The 20,151-nt window shown below is 42.4% G+C and overlaps 7 non-coding genes across 7 annotated transcripts; all 7 read left to right on the top strand.

The window, feature by feature from the left end:
- The first annotated feature begins 166 nt into the window (after positions 1-166).
- LOC142704589 (U2 spliceosomal RNA) lies at positions 167-357 on the top strand. Its single transcript, XR_012868022.1, has one exon. It is a non-coding gene; the product is annotated as a U2 spliceosomal RNA (small nuclear RNA).
- A 1,304-nt stretch (positions 358-1,661) lies between these two features.
- On the top strand, positions 1,662-1,852 carry LOC142704588 (U2 spliceosomal RNA). Its single transcript, XR_012868021.1, has one exon. It is a non-coding gene; the product is annotated as a U2 spliceosomal RNA (small nuclear RNA).
- Positions 1,853-3,136: 1,284 nt separating this feature from the next.
- LOC142704587 (U2 spliceosomal RNA) lies at positions 3,137-3,327 on the top strand. Its single transcript, XR_012868020.1, has one exon. It is a non-coding gene; the product is annotated as a U2 spliceosomal RNA (small nuclear RNA).
- Positions 3,328-4,603: 1,276 nt separating this feature from the next.
- Positions 4,604-4,794, top strand: LOC142704586 (U2 spliceosomal RNA). The gene has a single exon (XR_012868019.1). It is a non-coding gene; the product is annotated as a U2 spliceosomal RNA (small nuclear RNA).
- A 1,280-nt stretch (positions 4,795-6,074) lies between these two features.
- On the top strand, positions 6,075-6,265 carry LOC142704681 (U2 spliceosomal RNA). Its single transcript, XR_012868105.1, has one exon. It is a non-coding gene; the product is annotated as a U2 spliceosomal RNA (small nuclear RNA).
- Positions 6,266-17,971: 11,706 nt separating this feature from the next.
- LOC142704680 (U2 spliceosomal RNA) lies at positions 17,972-18,162 on the top strand. Its single transcript, XR_012868104.1, has one exon. It is a non-coding gene; the product is annotated as a U2 spliceosomal RNA (small nuclear RNA).
- Positions 18,163-19,430: 1,268 nt separating this feature from the next.
- Positions 19,431-19,621, top strand: LOC142704679 (U2 spliceosomal RNA). Its single transcript, XR_012868103.1, has one exon. It is a non-coding gene; the product is annotated as a U2 spliceosomal RNA (small nuclear RNA).
- The last annotated feature ends 530 nt before the right edge of the window (positions 19,622-20,151 follow it).

The following is a 20,151-nucleotide window of genomic DNA, read 5'->3' as shown; positions in this document are numbered from 1 at the left end:
AGCAAATCCTGTCTGGCTTCCTCTCCGGCCTTTATTCACCTCCCGTGTAGCTGTGAGTGTGTGAGCCTGCAGGGCCCCATGGAATTGCCTAGAAGTAGGCTGAATCGCTGCAAGGGCTGAACAGCAGTATCGGGCAGGCTCGGGCAACGCGCGGCCCGTTCGGGTTATCGCTTCTCGGCCTTTTGGCTAAGATCAAGTGTAGTATCTGTTCTTATCAGTTTAATATCTGATACGTCCCCTATCTGGGGACCATATATTAAATGGATTTTTAGAACAGGGAGATGGAAATAGAGCTTGCTCTGTCCACTCCACGCATTGACCTGGTATTGCAGTATTTCCAGGACCGGTGCACCCTTTCCTTATGTGTTGACTAAAAGCAGATTCCAAAAGTGTTTTTTGTCTTTGCTATTGTTTCTGTCTTTCTGAAGGGATCTCCCCTTTTAATCCCATTATTTCAACACCTGTTGGACAATGCATGAGTGATAATGAGCTCATTGATTAAATGCAATTAATGAATAGATTGCCACCTCTTGTTGTGTGTCGTCTGTGTTTCTGTGTTTCCGGCATTTCACATTGGAACACCTCATTCACCTTCCTTGTCTTCTCTCCGCCCTCCCTTTTAGGTAAGTTAAAGAGCTGCACCTGAGCCAGCCACTGATTGATTGATTGATTGATTGATTGATTGATTGATTGATTGATTGATTGATTGATTGATTGATTGATGCAGCACAACAGTCAAATAGTGGAGTGGAGTAGGGGAACAGCAAACAGCCAATAAAGCAGCCCGCCCGCTCGCCTGCCCGCCACAATGGACCTACCTGTGTACACTAGATGGATGTGATGGAATGTACTGTCGTCCCTACATTTCAAGAAGAAGTAAGAATTGCAGTTGCAACAAAGCCTTGCTTGCCTACAAAGAGAGCAGCAATTTGGATTTGTTACTATGTTACCTAGAAGAATAACAAACTGTGCAAGGATGGAGGTTGTAGGAGCAAGGAGAAGTTGTCTGTAAAGTTGGTGGATGCCTATTTTCCATTTTGCAGTCCCTTGTCTCCCTCTTGTGGCCTCCTGGAGGCAACTAGCTGTGCAAAAAAAAGACAGCCTGGCGGCCGGCTGTTGCAGTGTTGCCCTCTCAGGCAACACTGAGTGACTGACTGAGCCTCACCGTCTTATATAAAGTTCAGACGGAACTTTGCACGTGTCATAGTGGAGCCCTCAGGATTCCAGAGCCAGCTTTCTGACATCATAATGGGGCCTCAGAGATAAAAGCCTGGGCCCAGGCAGTGTTGGTCAGTGCTGCTCAGCAGGCAGCACTGGACTGGACTGGATTACAGCTGATACAAGGTGTGAAGGAACAAGGGGTGGCTGTGGGCATGCACTTGCTGCCGCTGCCAGTGTTTATCTGCATGGCAGCAGGGCATTTGGGCGTTGCCAGGAAGGCGTTTTTATGTAGATTCCTCCTCTTTCAGCACTGCATTGTGGTGCAAGCAAAATAAGCAAATCCTGTCTGGCTTCCTCTCCGGCCTTTATTCACCTCCCGTGTAGCTGTGAGTGTGTGAGCCTGCAGGGCCCCATGGAATTGCCTAGAAGTAGGCTGAATCGCTGCAAGGGCTGAACAGCAGTATCGGGCAGGCTCGGGCAACGCGCGGCCCGTTCGGGTTATCGCTTCTCGGCCTTTTGGCTAAGATCAAGTGTAGTATCTGTTCTTATCAGTTTAATATCTGATACGTCCCCTATCTGGGGACCATATATTAAATGGATTTTTAGAACAGGGAGATGGAAATAGAGCTTGCTCTGTCCACTCCACGCATTGACCTGGTATTGCAGTATTTCCAGGACCGGTGCACCCTTTCCTTATGTGTTGACTAAAAGCAGATTCCAAAAGTGTTTTTTGTCTTTGCTATTGTTTCTGTCTTTCTGAAGGGATCTCCCCTTTTAATCCCATTATTTCAACACCTGTTGGACAATGCATGAGTGATAATGAGCTCATTGATTAAATGCAATTAATGAATAGATTGCCACCTCTTGTTGTGTGTCGTCTGTGTTTCTGTGTTTCCGGCATTTCACATTGGAACACCTCATTCACCTTCCTTGTCTTCTCTCCGCCCTCCCTTTTAGGTAAGTTAAAGAGCTGCACCTGAGCCAGCCACTGATTGATTGATTGATTGATTGATTGATTGATTGATTGATTGATTGATGCAGCACAACAGTCAAATAGTGGAGTGGAGTAGGGGAACAGCAAACAGCCAATAAAGCAGCCCGCCCGCTCGCCTGCCCGCCACAATGGACCTACCTGTGTACACTAGATGGATGTGATGGAATGTACTGTCGTCCCTACATTTCAAGAAGAAGTAAGAATTGCAGTTGCAACAAAGCCTTGCTTGCCTACAAAGAGAGCAGCAATTTGGATTTGTTACTATGTTACCTAGAAGAATAACAAACTGTGCAAGGATGGAGGTTGTAGGAGCAAGGAGAAGTTGTCTGTAAAGTTGGTGGATGCCTATTTTCCATTTTGCAGTCCCTTGTCTCCCTCTTGTGGCCTCCTGGAGGCAACTAGCTGTGCAAAAAAAAGACAGCCTGGCGGCCGGCTGTTGCAGTGTTGCCCTCTCAGGCAACACTGAGTGACTGACTGAGCCTCACCGTCTTATATAAAGTTCAGACGGAACTTTGCACGTGTCATAGTGGAGCCCTCAGGATTCCAGAGCCAGCTTTCTGACATCATAATGGGGCCTCAGAGATAAAAGCCTGGGCCCAGGCAGTGTTGGTCAGTGCTGCTCAGCAGGCAGCACTGGACTGGACTGGATTACAGCTGATACAAGGTGTGAAGGAACAAGGGGTGGCTGTGGGCATGCACTTGCTGCCGCTGCCAGTGTTTATCTGCATGGCAGCAGGGCATTTGGGCGTTGCCAGGAAGGCGTTTTTATGTAGATTCCTCCTCTTTCAGCACTGCATTGTGGTGCAAGCAAAAGAAGCAAATCCTGTCTGGCTTCCTCTCCGGCCTTTATTCACCTCCCGTGTAGCTGTGAGTGTGTGAGCCTGCAGGGCCCCATGGAATTGCCTAGAAGTAGGCTGAATCGCTGCAAGGGCTGAACAGCAGTATCGGGCAGGCTCGGGCAACGCGCGGCCCGTTCGGGTTATCGCTTCTCGGCCTTTTGGCTAAGATCAAGTGTAGTATCTGTTCTTATCAGTTTAATATCTGATACGTCCCCTATCTGGGGACCATATATTAAATGGATTTTTAGAACAGGGAGATGGAAATAGAGCTTGCTCTGTCCACTCCACGCATTGACCTGGTATTGCAGTATTTCCAGGACCGGTGCACCCTTTCCTTATGTGTTGACTAAAAGCAGATTCCAAAAGTGTTTTTTGTCTTTGCTATTGTTTCTGTCTTTCTGAAGGGATCTCCCCTTTTAATCCCATTATTTCAACACCTGTTGGACAATGCATGAGTGATAATGAGCTCATTGATTAAATGCAATTAATGAATAGATTGCCACCTCTTGTTGTGTGTCGTCTGTGTTTCTGTGTTTCCGGCATTTCACATTGGAACACCTCATTCACCTTCCTTGTCTTCTCTCCGCCCTCCCTTTTAGGTAAGTTAAAGAGCTGCACCTGAGCCAGCCACTGATTGATTGATTGATTGATTGATTGATTGATTGATTGATGCAGCACAACAGTCAAATAGTGGAGTGGAGTAGGGGAACAGCAAACAGCCAATAAAGCAGCCCGCCCGCTCGCCTGCCCGCCACAATGGACCTACCTGTGTACACTAGATGGATGTGATGGAATGTACTGTCGTCCCTACATTTCAAGAAGAAGTAAGAATTGCAGTTGCAACAAAGCCTTGCTTGCCTACAAAGAGAGCAGCAATTTGGATTTGTTACTATGTTACCTAGAAGAATAACAAACTGTGCAAGGATGGAGGTTGTAGGAGCAAGGAGAAGTTGTCTGTAAAGTTGGTGGATGCCTATTTTCCATTTTGCAGTCCCTTGTCTCCCTCTTGTGGCCTCCTGGAGGCAACTAGCTGTGCAAAAAAAAGACAGCCTGGCGGCCGGCTGTTGCAGTGTTGCCCTCTCAGGCAACACTGAGTGACTGACTGAGCCTCACCGTCTTATATAAAGTTCAGACGGAACTTTGCACGTGTCATAGTGGAGCCCTCAGGATTCCAGAGCCAGCTTTCTGACATCATAATGGGGCCTCAGAGATAAAAGCCTGGGCCCAGGCAGTGTTGGTCAGTGCTGCTCAGCAGGCAGCACTGGACTGGACTGGATTACAGCTGATACAAGGTGTGAAGGAACAAGGGGTGGCTGTGGGCATGCACTTGCTGCCGCTGCCAGTGTTTATCTGCATGGCAGCAGGGCATTTGGGCGTTGCCAGGAAGGCGTTTTTATGTAGATTCCTCCTCTTTCAGCACTGCATTGTGGTGCAAGCAAAAGAAGCAAATCCTGTCTGGCTTCCTCTCCGGCCTTTATTCACCTCCCGTGTAGCTGTGAGTGTGTGAGCCTGCAGGGCCCCATGGAATTGCCTAGAAGTAGGCTGAATCGCTGCAAGGGCTGAACAGCAGTATCGGGCAGGCTCGGGCAACGCGCGGCCCGTTCGGGTTATCGCTTCTCGGCCTTTTGGCTAAGATCAAGTGTAGTATCTGTTCTTATCAGTTTAATATCTGATACGTCCCCTATCTGGGGACCATATATTAAATGGATTTTTAGAACAGGGAGATGGAAATAGAGCTTGCTCTGTCCACTCCACGCATTGACCTGGTATTGCAGTATTTCCAGGACCGGTGCACCCTTTCCTTATGTGTTGACTAAAAGCAGATTCCAAAAGTGTTTTTTGTCTTTGCTATTGTTTCTGTCTTTCTGAAGGGATCTCCCCTTTTAATCCCATTATTTCAACACCTGTTGGACAATGCATGAGTGATAATGAGCTCATTGATTAAATGCAATTAATGAATAGATTGCCACCTCTTGTTGTGTGTCGTCTGTGTTTCTGTGTTTCCGGCATTTCACATTGGAACACCTCATTCACCTTCCTTGTCTTCTCTCCGCCCTCCCTTTTAGGTAAGTTAAAGAGCTGCACCTGAGCCAGCCACTGATTGATTGATTGATTGATTGATTGATTGATTGATTGATTGATGCAGCACAACAGTCAAATAGTGGAGTGGAGTAGGGGAACAGCAAACAGCCAATAAAGCAGCCCGCCCGCTCGCCTGCCCGCCACAATGGACCTACCTGTGTACACTAGATGGATGTGATGGAATGTACTGTCGTCCCTACATTTCAAGAAGAAGTAAGAATTGCAGTTGCAACAAAGCCTTGCTTGCCTACAAAGAGAGCAGCAATTTGGATTTGTTACTATGTTACCTAGAAGAATAACAAACTGTGCAAGGATGGAGGTTGTAGGAGCAAGGAGAAGTTGTCTGTAAAGTTGGTGGATGCCTATTTTCCATTTTGCAGTCCCTTGTCTCCCTCTTGTGGCCTCCTGGAGGCAACTAGCTGTGCAAAAAAAAGACAGCCTGGCGGCCGGCTGTTGCAGTGTTGCCCTCTCAGGCAACACTGAGTGACTGACTGAGCCTCACCGTCTTATATAAAGTTCAGACGGAACTTTGCACGTGTCATAGTGGAGCCCTCAGGATTCCAGAGCCAGCTTTCTGACATCATAATGGGGCCTCAGAGATAAAAGCCTGGGCCCAGGCAGTGTTGGTCAGTGCTGCTCAGCAGGCAGCACTGGACTGGACTGGATTACAGCTGATACAAGGTGTGAAGGAACAAGGGGTGGCTGTGGGCATGCACTTGCTGCCGCTGCCAGTGTTTATCTGCATGGCAGCAGGGCATTTGGGCGTTGCCAGGAAGGCGTTTTTATGTAGATTCCTCCTCTTTCAGCACTGCATTGTGGTGCAAGCAAAAGAAGCAAATCCTGTCTGGCTTCCTCTCCGGCCTTTATTCACCTCCCGTGTAGCTGTGAGTGTGTGAGCCTGCAGGGCCCCATGGAATTGCCTAGAAGTAGGCTGAATCGCTGCAAGGGCTGAACAGCAGTATCGGGCAGGCTCGGGCAACGCGCGGCCCGTTCGGGTTATCGCTTCTCGGCCTTTTGGCTAAGATCAAGTGTAGTATCTGTTCTTATCAGTTTAATATCTGATACGTCCCCTATCTGGGGACCATATATTAAATGGATTTTTAGAACAGGGAGATGGAAATAGAGCTTGCTCTGTCCACTCCACGCATTGACCTGGTATTGCAGTATTTCCAGGACCGGTGCACCCTTTCCTTATGTGTTGACTAAAAGCAGATTCCAAAAGTGTTTTTTAGGTAGGTTAGAAAAGAGACACGGCGCCGCAAATGAATATCTGGTAATGTCAGAGAAATGGTGGATGCGGTGATTCCGCTTACCTCGAGTGGTGGACACCTTAAGGTGTCAGTGAAGCTTGAAAAGCTGCAGCCAGGTCCTCGTCACAGTCCAAGCAAGTTGCTGTCAATGTTAATAGTGCGATGGGGTTTGAGAAAAACGGGACCAACGGCGCTGCTTAGTTTTTATGATAGTAAATCCACAACCATTCCAATGGGTAAAGAATAAGAAGGATTTATTGGTAATAGGCTACGCGTTTCGATGCCGCACCGGCATCTTCCTCAGGCCAATGCAGACTGTGCGGTTTTAACCTTATTTATACACAATGGTAAGGAAAAAAGACCGCCAGAATGCAAAAGGGTCAAAGGTCATAAAACAGAAACAAGAAAACAAGAAGATAACAGGAAAGAACATCTGCTTAATACATTTGAATAACACATTTTTACAACGATTAAGTGCATATTAAACGAAAGAAATGCATATTTTAAAAACTTTTCATAAAAATTTTTTTTTTTTTTTTTTTTTTTTTTTTTGGGGTTATATGGTTTCCAACCATAGAATGTATATGTCAGCAGACAGACTGACACGTCATTAGCGGGTTTATACAAGAGAGGGACTTCTCGGGTCAAAATGCTAACTTTTATTTGTATATTTAGTTATGGTTAAATAACCTTCATCAGGTTCGGAGAAAAATGAAATTTTGACTATTTAATAGTGTAGCGATGTACCACTATTGAGTCGGGAGCGTCCTTGGTTACCACGGACCGCAAGAAGTACGGAAGCCGGGACGGGTCAAAAATTTGTAGTGAACCGCACAGTTGGAACGCATGAAGTTACGATCCTCGATACAGAAGAATCAGAAGGGGAGCGAGGTGCCAGGAATGGTGAGTGACAATGACCCGTACTAGTAATGATAGGGAGGGAATTAAATGATTACATAGATGATTAATTAGGGCTCAATAAGCGCCCTTGTTTAGAAATAAATATTATAAGAAACGATACTGGTTCAACTGTAAGTCTAGTTTGTGTCGAGACTAAATAGTTAGCTAAAAAATGATGATGTGATTGTATGCCGTGATCAGAATAACGTTTGTTTATAAAAATAGGAGGACACAATGTTGTTAGGTTTAGGTGGGATCCCATAGTATTATGCAACAATATAATATATTAAAACCCTGAGTTTATACCAATTGGAATATAATAGAATATATCCAGATAGTGGATTATATTTCTGGATAGAATTGGTTGGTATTAATCATTGTGAAAGAATCTTGTTTTATACAAGGACAGGGTGATACAAATATACAAGGAGGACAACAATATTCCGTAAGAACGGATAACTTGGGTTCTGCTTATTCCGTAGTATTTCGGAGTATGTTATATGTTTTAATTTTTTGACATGGTATTTTGTCACATGGTTTTTTGTGTGTATGATTTGTAATTGGTTTTAATTTTTTACCCATATATATTTTTATACAAATGTATATGTTAGAACTTATTTTAAATTATTCTAATGCGGACTCCGTGAGGTCATTCAAACCTTTCGGATGTAGGGTTTCTAATTTGTAAATCCAAAAGTTCTCTCTTTGCTTTAGTCGGGTGAATCTGTCGGGTATGTCCAATGGTATCTGTTCAATAGGTGTGACCTTGATATTTGAAAAATTACATTTATGTTTATATGTGCAATGGCGGGACACGCTTTGTTTTAAAAAACCTTTAGTGACATTGAACCTATGTTTGTTTATACGGTTTCTCAGAGTTTGTGTGGTACGACCTACATACTGGAGATTACAAGCGCATTCCAGCAAGTACACGATATAAGTGCTCCCGCAATTTAGAAAGTCTTTTATTATAAATTTTTCCCCGGTCGTTGTTGAGGAGTATTCTTTGCATTTGTTTGTAATGTTATTGCAACAGAGGCATCTATTTTGGCCACATCGATAGGAGCCTTTTATATCTCTCATTAAACTTGGGTTAGATGTGTTTATTTTCCGTAGTTTACTAGGGGCTAATATATTTTGAATAGTTTTTGCTCGTCTATATGTGATATTGGGTTTAGCTGGTATTAGTGGTTTTAAAAAGGGGTCATTGGTCAATATATGCCAATGTTTTTGGAGAATGGTATTGATGGTATTGCTCCCTTTTGTGAATGTAGTGATGAAATTTGTTTTAACCATTTTTTGACTTGATTCATTCTTAGTGTTTGTGTGTTTTACTTGAATGCATTCTTTTTGCGTAAGACTCCTGGCTTTGGATTCAGCACCTTTAATGAGACTCTTGGGGAAACCTTTCTCCAAAAATCTCTGGTGCAGAATCTTACATTCTTGGTCAAAGGATACATCATCTGAACAATTTTTTCTAATTCGTCGGTATTGGCCGAACGGTATGTTTCTAAGCCACGGGGGGTAGTGTGCACTTTTAAAATCGAGATAGCTATTTACATCGACCATTTTAAAATGGGTCCTAGTCGTAAAATGACCATTGTCTTTTCCTATTGTTAAATCTAAAAAATCTATGTTTGTATCCGAGAAGTTGTGGGTAAAAGTGAGGCCAAAGTTGTTATTATTTAAAACCCCTATAAAATCACTGGCAGTCTTGGAGTCACCCTTCCATATAAAAAACAGATCATCGATAAAACGTTTGTAAAGCAGAATTTTATCACTAAAACCATGTTTGCTGAGGATGAGGGCTTCTTCAAAAGCCCCCATATAGAGGTTTGCATACGAGGGGGCAAACCGTGTTCCCATTGCGCATCCCTTTATTTGTTTGTAGAATTTACCGTCGGAGTTAAAAACATTGTGTGTTAGAATAAAATCTACACAATCTATAATAAAATTCAGTTGTAAGTTTGAGTAACGTGAGTCTGTTGTGAGGTAGTCTAAAATAGCTTGTATACCCTGCGTATGGGGGATGTTAGTGTAAAGTGAGGATACGTCCGCTGTGATGAAACTAATATTAGATATATCACAGGTTGATTGTAATTGAAAGAGATCGTTTATGAGTTGAGTGGAGTCTTTGAGGAAGGCAGGTAATTTAGTAACTAAGGGTTGAAGATGAATGTCTACAAAGTGAGATAGGTTGCTCGTCAGGGAGCCTATTCCGGAAATTATCGGTCGGCCTGGTGGATTGAGAAGGGTTTTGTGTATTTTGGGGAGGTGATACATAAATGGGATGCTTGGAAATGGGACATTCAAAAAAGTTTTTTCTTTTTTGCATAGAAGATTATTAGTAAAGGCAGTTTCTATCAAGGATTTATATTCTATTATGAATTCAGAGATGGGATTGAATTTGAGCTCTTCATAGTATAAGGTATCTGATACTAGTCTGTGGGCTTCTTTTAGATAATCGGATCTGTCCTGGAGGACTATACCCCCCCCTTTATCTGCGGACCTAATTACAATATTCTGGTTTTTTTGCAGATTGTTTAAAGCTCTCCGTTGGGCGAAGGACAGATTATCCTTGGGGTTACTAAAATGTTGGATAGTTTTAAAATCGGTACTAACTAGATTAGAGAAAGTTTCTATGGCCGGACGCCTATGGTGCAGGGGATAAAATGATGATTTAGGACGGAGGTCAGTCGTAACGGGTGTGATGGTGTTTGATGTAATCGGATTAGGTGTAGTCACTATTGGAGTGATGGCAAAGTGACGTAATAGGGTCATTTTACGCATAAATTTGTTTAAGTCCATGAATAAATCAAATCCATCATGGGATGAGGTGGGACAAAAGGATAATCCTTTGGATAATAAGCTAGTTTCGTCTGAATTGGGAGTGTAAGTGGATAGGTTGAAGATTTTGGTCAGGTTGGCTTGTGTTTCTTTTTCAACGATAAGGGTGGAATTCTTACCGCGGTGTCTCCCTCCTCTACAGCCTCGGTATCTAAACCTAGTTTTCTTTTTGAGTGGGCCCTTGGTAATAATGGGAAATATGAAGTTAGGGTTTGGGAACGGGTTGCGTGACCCTCCTGGGAAGGATGGAGGGGCGTGATGGGGGGCATCGTAGGAACCAAGGGGAGGTCTAAAAAAGAGGGGAGGGGGACATGAGTTGGACCTAGATAAGAGGGGAGATTGGGGGGGGTAAGTAGGGGGGACGATCCAACAAAGTGGGTCGTAAGATCCAGGAGAGAGGGTGAATGGTCCGGGGTCAAGGTGTTGGATTCATTGGATCTGGAGTGATTGAGGGAGAACCCTAAGGGGGTGCTGGGAAGAAGATTGTGAAGGATGAGATGTGCATCCAGATCACAGGCTTTAAAGGCGAATTGAGGGATGGCTCCCGGAGGGTTTTTATTGGGTACAGGATTCATGATGGGTACAGGATTCTGCAGGGGGAGGGGAGTTAGGGGTGAGGGGATAGTTGATTTTGGAACTAAAGAACTGGAGGGGTTAAGTAATTGATGACTGGAGCAGGACAGGATGGATGTTGGACCTGGACCCTGGGGGGGAAAAAAGGGTTTATGTCGCGGATGAACCCTGGGTGAAGGTTTGGGTCTAAGGGTAGACTGGATGGAATGATTGGGGAGAAATAATTTCTTAGTTGGATTACTGTGGTTGTTAATTGGGGGTTGGGTCGATGTCCAATCGCCAATTTCGCTATTAGTATAGTCAGTTCTATCACGTGTAAGTTTGCATAATTTTTTAGCAATAATTGATTTCTCAAATTGTTTGAGACGGTCAAATGTCGATTTTTCAAGTTTTTTGAAATCAGGGTGAAGGATAAAAGGAGCAAATTGGTCGACAAGTCCCTCAATATCAGATGAAAAAGATCGTAGTAATTCAGATCTTTTATATATTAAACGGTCAATAAACCCTAGGTTGCAATGCTCTAGATATTTGTACCAGTTAGAGCTAAAATCAGAGTCTGTGGAAAAAGGGGAATCAATAATAATTCTTAGGCCTCTAGGGGCCATTTTTTCACATATATATATATTTAAAAAATGACAATCGATGCTCTGAAATGCTTCATTTTTAAGGAGGTCTTCCAACTGTAGAAATAAGGTAGTCATCGTTTTAGTTGATTCCTTATTGAAAGGGTTGTCATTAATGATCATGGTGTCTTTTTCCCCATCAAAATTGGTCATTTCGGTTAGTAGTGTTTCACGGGATTTTACTCTCTCCACTAAAGATTCCATCATCTTGTGGATATACGAGTGACAAGCTGGAAAGAATGATTTGTAGGGTACCAAGTGTTCAGGATTTCCTACACAGTGCAATGATGCTTCAACAGGGTAATGAAGAATGAAGGGAGAGTTATGGGCAGCCAGTATCCGAGGCTCCTGAACAGTAGGTGTACTGTGTCCTAAACAGGAGCTCTTCGTATGCCAGGAGCGTACACTTCAAAAGGACTTTGTGTGAGACGTCCAGCCGGTTTGCTAGGTAGGTTAGAAAAGAGACACGGCGCCGCAAATGAATATCTGGTAATGTCAGAGAAATGGTGGATGCGGTGATTCCGCTTACCTCGAGTGGTGGACACCTTAAGGTGTCAGTGAAGCTTGAAAAGCTGCAGCCAGGTCCTCGTCACAGTCCAAGCAAGTTGCTGTCAATGTTAATAGTGCGATGGGGTTTGAGAAAAACGGGACCAACGGCGCTGCTTAGTTTTTATGATAGTAAATCCACAACCATTCCAATGGGTAAAGAATAAGAAGGATTTATTGGTAATAGGCTACGCGTTTCGATGCCGCACCGGCATCTTCCTCAGGCCAATGCAGACTGTGCGGTTTTAACCTTATTTATACACAATGGTAAGGAAAAAAGACCGCCAGAATGCAAAAGGGTCAAAGGTCATAAAACAGAAACAAGAAAACAAGAAGATAACAGGAAAGAACATCTGCTTAATACATTTGAATAACACATTTTTACAACGATTAAGTGCATATTAACCGAAAGAAATGCATATTTTAAAAACTTTTCATAAAAAATTATTATTTTTTTTTTTTTTTTTTTTTTTTTTTTTGGGGTTATATGGTTTCCAACCATAGAATGTATATGTCAGCAGACAGACTGACACGTCATTAGCGGGTTTATACAAGAGAGGGACTTCTCGGGTCAAAATGCTAACTTTTATTTGTATATTTAGTTATGGTTAAATAACCTTCATCAGGTTCGGAGAAAAATGAAATTTTGACTATTTAATAGTGTAGCGATGTACCACTATTGAGTCGGGAGCGTCCTTGGTTACCACGGACCGCAAGAAGTACGGAAGCCGGGACGGGTCAAAAATTTGTAGTGAACCGCACAGTTGGAACGCATGAAGTTACGATCCTCGATACAGAAGAATCAGAAGGGGAGCGAGGTGCCAGGAATGGTGAGTGACAATGACCCGTACTAGTAATGATAGGGAGGGAATTAAATGATTACATAGATGATTAATTAGGGCTCAATAAGCGCCCTTGTTTAGAAATAAATATTATAAGAAACGATACTGGTTCAACTGTAAGTCTAGTTTGTGTCGAGACTAAATAGTTAGCTAAAAAATGATGATGTGATTGTATGCCGTGATCAGAATAACGTTTGTTTATAAAAATAGGAGGACACAATGTTGTTAGGTTTAGGTGGGATCCCATAGTATTATGCAACAATATAATATATTAAAACCCTGAGTTTATACCAATTGGAATATAATAGAATATATCCAGATAGTGGATTATATTTCTGGATAGAATTGGTTGGTATTAATCATTGTGAAAGAATCTTGTTTTATACAAGGACAGGGTGATACAAATATACAAGGAGGACAACAATATTCCGTAAGAACGGATAACTTGGGTTCTGCTTATTCCGTAGTATTTCGGAGTATGTTATATGTTTTAATTTTTTGACATGGTATTTTGTCACATGGTTTTTTGTGTGTATGATTTGTAATTGGTTTTAATTTTTTACCCATATATATTTTTATACAAATGTATATGTTAGAACTTATTTTAAATTATTCTAATGCGGACTCCGTGAGGTCATTCAAACCTTTCGGATGTAGGGTTTCTAATTTGTAAATCCAAAAGTTCTCTCTTTGCTTTAGTCGGGTGAATCTGTCGGGTATGTCCAATGGTATCTGTTCAATAGGTGTGACCTTGATATTTGAAAAATTACATTTATGTTTATATGTGCAATGGCGGGACACGCTTTGTTTTAAAAAACCTTTAGTGACATTGAACCTATGTTTGTTTATACGGTTTCTCAGAGTTTGTGTGGTACGACCTACATACTGGAGATTACAAGCGCATTCCAGCAAGTACACGATATAAGTGCTCCCGCAATTTAGAAAGTCTTTTATTATAAATTTTTCCCCGGTCGTTGTTGAGGAGTATTCTTTGCATTTGTTTGTAATGTTATTGCAACAGAGGCATCTATTTTGGCCACATCGATAGGAGCCTTTTATATCTCTCATTAAACTTGGGTTAGATGTGTTTATTTTCCGTAGTTTACTAGGGGCTAATATATTTTGAATAGTTTTTGCTCGTCTATATGTGATATTGGGTTTAGCTGGTATTAGTGGTTTTAAAAAGGGGTCATTGGTCAATATATGCCAATGTTTTTGGAGAATGGTATTGATGGTATTGCTCCCTTTTGTGAATGTAGTGATGAAATTTGTTTTAACCATTTTTTGACTTGATTCATTCTTAGTGTTTGTGTGTTTTACTTGAATGCATTCTTTTTGCGTAAGACTCCTGGCTTTGGATTCAGCACCTTTAATGAGACTCTTGGGGAAACCTTTCTCCAAAAATCTCTGGTGCAGAATCTTACATTCTTGGTCAAAGGATACATCATCTGAACAATTTTTTCTAATTCGTCGGTATTGGCCGAACGGTATGTTTCTAAGCCACGGGGGGTAGTGTGCACTTTTAAAATCGAGATAGCTATTTACATCGACCATTTTAAAATGGGTCCTAGTCGTAAAATGACCATTGTCTTTTCCTATTGTTAAATCTAAAAAATCTATGTTTGTATCCGAGAAGTTGTGGGTAAAAGTGAGGCCAAAGTTGTTATTATTTAAAACCCCTATAAAATCACTGGCAGTCTTGGAGTCACCCTTCCATATAAAAAACAGATCATCGATAAAACGTTTGTAAAGCAGAATTTTATCACTAAAACCATGTTTGCTGAGGATGAGGGCTTCTTCAAAAGAAAAAATTGTTCAGATGATGTATCCTTTGACCAAGAATGTAAGATTCTGCACCAGAGATTTTTGGAGAAAGGTTTCCCCAAGAGTCTCATTAAAGGTGCTGAATCCAAAGCCAGGAGTCTTACGCAAAAAGAATGCATTCAAGTAAAACACACAAACACTAAGAATGAATCAAGTCAAAAAATGGTTAAAACAAATTTCATCACTACATTCACAAAAGGGAGCAATACCATCAATACCATTCTCCAAAAACATTGGCATATATTGACCAATGACCCCTTTTTAAAACCACTAATACCAGCTAAACCCAATATCACATATAGACGAGCAAAAACTATTCAAAATATATTAGCCCCTAGTAAACTACGGAAAATAAACACATCTAACCCAAGTTTAATGAGAGATATAAAAGGCTCCTATCGATGTGGCCAAAATAGATGCCTCTGTTGCAATAACATTACAAACAAATGCAAAGAATACTCCTCAACAACGACCGGGGAAAAATTTATAATAAAAGACTTTCTAAATTGCGGGAGCACTTATATCGTGTACTTGCTGGAATGCGCTTGTAATCTCCAGTATGTAGGTCGTACCACACAAACTCTGAGAAACCGTATAAACAAACATAGGTTCAATGTCACTAAAGGTTTTTTAAAACAAAGCGTGTCCCGCCATTGCACATATAAACATAAATGTAATTTTTCAAATATCAAGGTCACACCTATTGAACAGATACCATTGGACATACCCGACAGATTCACCCGACTAAAGCAAAGAGAGAACTTTTGGATTTACAAATTAGAAACCCTACATCCGAAAGGTTTGAATGACCTCACGGAGTCCGCATTAGAATAATTTAAAATAAGTTCTAACATATACATTTGTATAAAAATATATATGGGTAAAAAATTAAAACCAATTACAAATCATACACACAAAAAACCATGTGACAAAATACCATGTCAAAAAATTAAAACATATAACATACTCCGAAATACTACGGAATAAGCAGAACCCAAGTTATCCGTTCTTACGGAATATTGTTGTCCTCCTTGTATATTTGTATCACCCTGTCCTTGTATAAAACAAGATTCTTTCACAATGATTAATACCAACCAATTCTATCCAGAAATATAATCCACTATCTGGATATATTCTATTATATTCCAATTGGTATAAACTCAGGGTTTTAATATTTTAATATATTATATTGTTGCATAATACTATGGGATCCCACCTAAACCTAACAACATTGTGTCCTCCTATTTTTATAAACAAACGTTATTCTGATCACGGCATACAATCACATCATCATTTTTTAGCTAACTATTTAGTCTCGACACAAACTAGACTTACAGTTGAACCAGTATCGTTTCTTATAATATTTATTTCTAAACAAGGGCGCTTATTGAGCCCTAATTAATCATCTATGTAATCATTTAATTCCCTCCCTATCATTACTAGTACGGGTCATTGTCACTCACCATTCCTGGCACCTCGCTCCCCTTCTGATTCTTCTGTATCGAGGATCGTAACTTCATGCGTTCCAACTGTGCGGTTCACTACAAATTTTTGACCCGTCCCGGCTTCCGTACTTCTTGCGGTCCGTGGTAACCAAGGACGCTCCCGACTCAATAGTGGTACATCGCTACACTATTAAATAGTCAAAATTTCATTTTTCTCCGAACCTGATGAAGGTTATTTAACCATAACTAAATATACAAATAAAAGTTAGCATTTTGACCCGAGAAGTCCCTCTCTTGTATAAACCCGCTAATGACGTGTCAGTCTGTCTGCTGACATATACATTCTATGGTTGGAAACCATATAACCCCAAAAAAAAAAAAAAAAAAAAAAAAAAAAAAATTTTATGAAAAGTTTTTAAAATATGCATTTCTTTCGTTTAATATGCACTTAATCGTTGTAAAAATGTGTTATTCAAATGTATTAAGCAGATGTTCTTTCCTGTTATCTTCTTGTTTTCTTGTTTCTGTTTTATGACCTTTGACCCTTTTGCATTCTGGCGGTCTTTTTTCCTTACCATTGTGTATAAATAAGGTTAAAACCGCACAGTCTGCATTGGCCTGAGGAAGATGCCGGTGCGGCATCGAAACGCGTAGCCTATTACCAATAAATCCTTCTTATTCTTTACCCATTGGAATGGTTGTGGATTTACTATCATAAAAACTAAGCAGCGCCGTTGGTCCCGTTTTTCTCAAACCCCATCGCACTATTAAAAGTGTTTTTTGTCTTTGCTATTGTTTCTGTCTTTCTGAAGGGATCTCCCCTTTTAATCCCATTATTTCAACACCTGTTGGACAATGCATGAGTGATAATGAGCTCATTGATTAAATGCAATTAATGAATAGATTGCCACCTCTTGTTGTGTGTCGTCTGTGTTTCTGTGTTTCCGGCATTTCACATTGGAACACCTCATTCACCTTCCTTGTCTTCTCTCCGCCCTCCCTTTTAGGTAAGTTAAAGAGCTGCACCTGAGCCAGCCACTGATTGATTGATTGATTGATTGATTGATTGATTGATTGATTGATTGATTGATTGATTGATTGATTGATGCAGCACAACAGTCAAATAGTGGAGTGGAGTAGGGGAACAGCAAACAGCCAATAAAGCAGCCCGCCCGCTCGCCTGCCCGCCACAATGGACCTACCTGTGTACACTAGATGGATGTGATGGAATGTACTGTCGTCCCTACATTTCAAGAAGAAGTAAGAATTGCAGTTGCAACAAAGCCTTGCTTGCCTACAAAGAGAGCAGCAATTTGGATTTGTTACTATGTTACCTAGAAGAATAACAAACTGTGCAAGGATGGAGGTTGTAGGAGCAAGGAGAAGTTGTCTGTAAAGTTGGTGGATGCCTATTTTCCATTTTGCAGTCCCTTGTCTCCCTCTTGTGGCCTCCTGGAGGCAACTAGCTGTGCAAAAAAAAGACAGCCTGGCGGCCGGCTGTTGCAGTGTTGCCCTCTCAGGCAACACTGAGTGACTGACTGAGCCTCACCGTCTTATATAAAGTTCAGACGGAACTTTGCACGTGTCATAGTGGAGCCCTCAGGATTCCAGAGCCAGCTTTCTGACATCATAATGGGGCCTCAGAGATAAAAGCCTGGGCCCAGGCAGTGTTGGTCAGTGCTGCTCAGCAGGCAGCACTGGACTGGACTGGATTACAGCTGATACAAGGTGTGAAGGAACAAGGGGTGGCTGTGGGCATGCACTTGCTGCCGCTGCCAGTGTTTATCTGCATGGCAGCAGGGCATTTGGGCGTTGCCAGGAAGGCGTTTTTATGTAGATTCCTCCTCTTTCAGCACTGCATTGTGGTGCGAGCAAAAGAAGCAAATCCTGTCTGGCTTCCTCTCCGGCCTTTATTCACCTCCCGTGTAGCTGTGAGTGTGTGAGCCTGCAGGGCCCCATGGAATTGCCTAGAAGTAGGCTGAATCGCTGCAAGGGCTGAACAGCAGTATCGGGCAGGCTCGGGCAACGCGCGGCCCGTTCGGGTTATCGCTTCTCGGCCTTTTGGCTAAGATCAAGTGTAGTATCTGTTCTTATCAGTTTAATATCTGATACGTCCCCTATCTGGGGACCATATATTAAATGGATTTTTAGAACAGGGAGATGGAAATAGAGCTTGCTCTGTCCACTCCACGCATTGACCTGGTATTGCAGTATTTCCAGGACCGGTGCACCCTTTCCTTATGTGTTGACTAAAAGCAGATTCCAAAAGTGTTTTTTGTCTTTGCTATTGTTTCTGTCTTTCTGAAGGGATCTCCCCTTTTAATCCCATTATTTCAACACCTGTTGGACAATGCATGAGTGATAATGAGCTCATTGATTAAATGCAATTAATGAATAGATTGCCACCTCTTGTTGTGTGTCGTCTGTGTTTCTGTGTTTCCGGCATTTCACATTGGAACACCTCATTCACCTTCCTTGTCTTCTCTCCGCCCTCCCTTTTAGGTAAGTTAAAGAGCTGCACCTGAGCCAGCCACTGATTGATTGATTGATTGATGCAGCACAACAGTCAAATAGTGGAGTGGAGTAGGGGAACAGCAAACAGCCAATAAAGCAGCCCGCCCGCTCGCCTGCCCGCCACAATGGACCTACCTGTGTACACTAGATGGATGTGATGGAATGTACTGTCGTCCCTACATTTCAAGAAGAAGTAAGAATTGCAATTGCAACAAAGCCTTGCTTGCCTACAAAGAGAGCAGCAATTTGGATTTGTTACTATGTTACCTAGAAGAATAACAAACTGTGCAAGGATGGAGGTTGTAGGAGCAAGGAGAAGTTGTCTGTAAAGTTGGTGGATGCCTATTTTCCATTTTGCAGTCCCTTGTCTCCCTCTTGTGGCCTCCTGGAGGCAACTAGCGAGGCAACTAGCTGTGCAAAAAAAAGACAGCCTGGCGGCCGGCTGTTGCAGTGTTGCCCTCTCAGGCAACACTGAGTGACTGACTGAGCCTCACCGTCTTATATAAAGTTCAGACGGAACTTTGCACGTGTCATAGTGGAGCCCTCAGGATTCCAGAGCCAGCTTTCTGACATCATAATGGGGCCTCAGAGATAAAAGCCTGGGCCCAGGCAGTGTTGGTCAGCGCTGCTCAGCAGGCAGCACTGGACTGGACTGGATTACAGCTGATACAAGGTGTGAAGGAACAAGGGGTGGCTGTGGGCATGCACTTGCTGCCGCTGCCAGTGTTTATCTGCATGGCAGCAGGGCATTTGGGCGTTGCCAGGAAGGCGTTTTTATGTAGATTCCTCCTCTTTCAGCACTGCATTGTGGTGCAAGCAAAAGAAGCAAATCCTGTCTGGCTTCCTCTCCGGCCTTTATTCACCTCCCGTGTAGCTGTGAGTGTGTGAGCCTGCAGGGCCCCATGGAATTGCCTAGAAGTAGGCTGAATCGCTGCAAGGGCTGAACAGCAGTATCGGGCAGGCTCGGGCAACGCGCGGCCCGTTCGGGTTATCGCTTCTCGGCCTTTTGGCTAAGATCAAGTGTAGTATCTGTTCTTATCAGTTTAATATCTGATACGTCCCCTATCTGGGGACCATATATTAAATGGATTTTTAGAACAGGGAGATGGAAATAGAGCTTGCTCTGTCCACTCCACGCATTGACCTGGTATTGCAGTATTTCCAGGACCGGTGCACCCTTTCCTTATGTGTTGACTAAAAGCAGATTCCAAAAGTGTTTTTTGTCTTTGCTATTGTTTCTGTCTTTCTGAAGGGATCTCCCCTTTTAATCCCATTATTTCAACACCTGTTGGACAATGCATGAGTGATAATGAGCTCATTGATTAAATGCAATTAATGAATAGATTGCCACCTCTTGTTGTGTGTCGTCTGTGTTTCTGTGTTTCCGGCATTTCACATTGGAACACCTCATTCACCTTCCTTGTCTTCTCTCCGCCCTCCCTTTTAGGTAAGTTAAAGAGCTGCACCTGAGCCAGCCACTGATTGATTGATTGATTGATTGATTGATTGATTGATTGATTGATTGATGCAGCACAACAGTCAAATAGTGGAGTGGAGTAGGGGAACAGCAAACAGCCAATAAAGCAGCCCGCCCGCTCGCCTGCCCGCCACAATGGACCTACCTGTGTACACTAGATGGATGTGATGGAATGTACTGTCGTCCCTACATTTCAAGAAGAAGTAAGAATTGCAGTTGCAACAAAGCCTTGCT

This window comes from Rhinoderma darwinii, unplaced genomic scaffold, assembly GCF_050947455.1.
Source record: "Rhinoderma darwinii isolate aRhiDar2 unplaced genomic scaffold, aRhiDar2.hap1 Scaffold_3361, whole genome shotgun sequence".
Taxonomy (NCBI): Eukaryota; Metazoa; Chordata; class Amphibia; order Anura; family Rhinodermatidae; genus Rhinoderma; species Rhinoderma darwinii.
This window is presented reverse-complemented; position numbering and strand designations above follow the sequence as displayed.